Below are 2,269 nucleotides of genomic sequence, written 5' to 3' on the forward strand. Positions count from 1 at the left end.
GGGCCTCTGCACTCCAGCCTGGGTGATAGAGTGAGACTCCGTCTCAAAAAAAAAAAAAAAAGATTTATTTCAGGCTTGGTGCAGTGGCTCACGCGTGTAATCCCAGTACTTTGGGAGGCCAAGGCAGGCAGATCACCTGAGGTCAGGAGTTTGAGACCAGCCTGACCAACAAGGTGAAACCCCGTCTCTACTAAAAACAGAAAAAAATGTATATATTTGCTGGGTGTGGTGGCGCACACCTGTAATCCCAACTACTCAGGAGGCTGAGACAGGAGTATCACTTGAACCTGGGAGCGGAGGTTGCATTAAGCCAATATCATGCCATTGCACTCCAGCCTGGGCAACAAGAGTGAAACTCCGTCTCAAGAAAAAAAAAAAAAAGATTGATTTCAAATGCCACATTTCTGATTTTATTCAGCCAAGGTACTTTGTCTGATTGTGCCATTGAAAACACGAGTGCAGTCATCAGTTTGCTCTGCCAGCCTGGAATCTCTGTTCTTTCTGTGTAGGAGGTAAATTTTATTCATCCTTCTATGCCTACATTGTAGTGTAAAAACACATTTGTATGAATCAATCAGTGAGGAAGGTTAAAAGTTTAGGAATCTTTCCCAGAACAACCTGGTTATGCTTATGTGTATAAGAATAAAATCTAAGGCTGGGCGCGGTGGCTCAAGCCTGTAATCTCAGCACTTTGGGAGGCCGAGATGGGCGGATCACGAGGTCAGGAGATCGAGACCATCCTGGCTAACACGGTGAAATCCCGTCTCTACTAAAAAAATACAAAAAACTAGCCGGGCGAGGTGGTGGGCGCCTGTAGTCCCAGCTACTCGGGAGGCTGAGGCAGGAGAATGGCCTAAACCCGGGAGGCGGAGCTTGCAGTGAGCTGAGATCCGGCCACTGCACTCCAGCCTGGGCGGCAGAGCGAGACTCTGTCTCAAAAAATAAATAAATAAATAAATAAATAAATAAATAAAAAATAAAAAAATAAAATCTAAGTGCAGAATGGGGGTAGAATGGTGTGAAAGACAATGAGGGACTGAATCCTTTCTCTTCACTTGAAGTTTGACCTGTAAGGAATGAAGATTCCATGAACAGCATTTTCCTTACCACAGTGACCCCATTAAAGTCCTGGATTCCCTTGTCTGTGTCATGACTGCTGGAAGAAGCAATAGTCATCAAACATTTAGAGAAAAATTCAGATGCCCTAGTCAGTCTTAATTCTGGCATAATGCCACTGGTTATTCCTCCTCATTCGGAAAACTTAGCGCTTCTTCCACTTTCATTTCTTCATTCATAAAGTGAATGCGACCACTACTGAGGTCCAAGGCCAAATAACTAACAGAAACATTATGATGACCTTTGCAGACATCCAGCCCAGAGTCAGGGAACACAGCCCTCATCTGGTTTCTCTCTTTGGTGTTGAGGGCGGTTTTCCGTTGCTGGCGACCTAGATATTCTCAATGGTGTCATCTCTGACCTGGCACCTTCTTCATACGCTTATAAACATGCAATTTAGAGATCCTAAAAACTTTTTCTAGAGTTCCCCTGGGAAAAAAGGTAATGACAAAATCTTGACACTTCTCTACTACTTCTTCGGAGAAGACAGAGAGAGAGTGTGTGTGTTGAGAGAGGTGGAGAACGAGGGGGAGGGGAGGGGGGTCGAGAGGGAGTCGAGGAGGGATTCCAGCTCCAGTTTGGGTAAATCCAGCTCGCGTTTTGCCTGTCGCTCAACTGTGCAGGGTCCAGCGAAGGCAGAGCCCCAGCCTCACTCCCTGAGGTCTGTCCTGGGGAGACACTGCTGCTCCGGGGGGCTGACCTGGCGGGGAGTGGCCGCGCAGTCTGCTCTGGCGCCGCTTTGTGCGCGCAGCCGCTGGCCCCTCTACTCCCGGGTCTGCCCCCCGGGACACCCCCCTGCCCCGCCCAAGTCATGCAGCCCTACCTGCCTCTCCACTGTGGACCTTTGGGAGCCGACTCCCCACCTCGGGGGCTCGGGCCTTGACTGTGCTGGGAGCCGGTAGGCGCCCTACCCTACCCGCCCGCGCCTCTCGCGCCCGCCGGGGCCCCGGGCTCCAAAGTTGTGGGGAGGAGCGCGAGTTGGAAAGTTTGCCCGAGCGCAGGCTTGGAGCTGGGGACCGTGCGCTGCCCTGGGAGTGTGACCCGGCCAGCGGTGAGTTGGGGCCGGGGCAGAGGGCAGGGGTGCGGGGAGGGAGGACTCAGACGCCGAGGCCCGAGGGGGGTCCGGGAGGCGGCGCTCGGCGAGGGCTGGACT

The 2,269-nt window shown here is 51.8% G+C and overlaps 1 protein-coding gene across 1 annotated transcript in view; it reads left to right on the forward strand.

Annotated features, from left to right (window-relative positions):
* Nucleotides 1-1,790: 1,790 nt before the first annotated feature.
* The window catches only part of TET1 (tet methylcytosine dioxygenase 1), a 151,875-nt gene continuing 151,396 nt past the window's right edge, over nucleotides 1,791-2,269 (forward strand). Inside the window, exon 1 of the mRNA XM_011927032.1 lies at nucleotides 1,791-2,167. The gene's annotated coding sequence lies outside the window, so the exon portion shown is untranslated. The remainder of the gene's footprint in view (nucleotides 2,168-2,269) is intronic.

This window comes from Colobus angolensis, unplaced genomic scaffold (assembly GCF_000951035.1).
Source record: "Colobus angolensis palliatus isolate OR3802 unplaced genomic scaffold, Cang.pa_1.0 Scaffold12, whole genome shotgun sequence".
NCBI lineage: Eukaryota > Metazoa > Chordata > Mammalia > Primates > Cercopithecidae > Colobus > Colobus angolensis.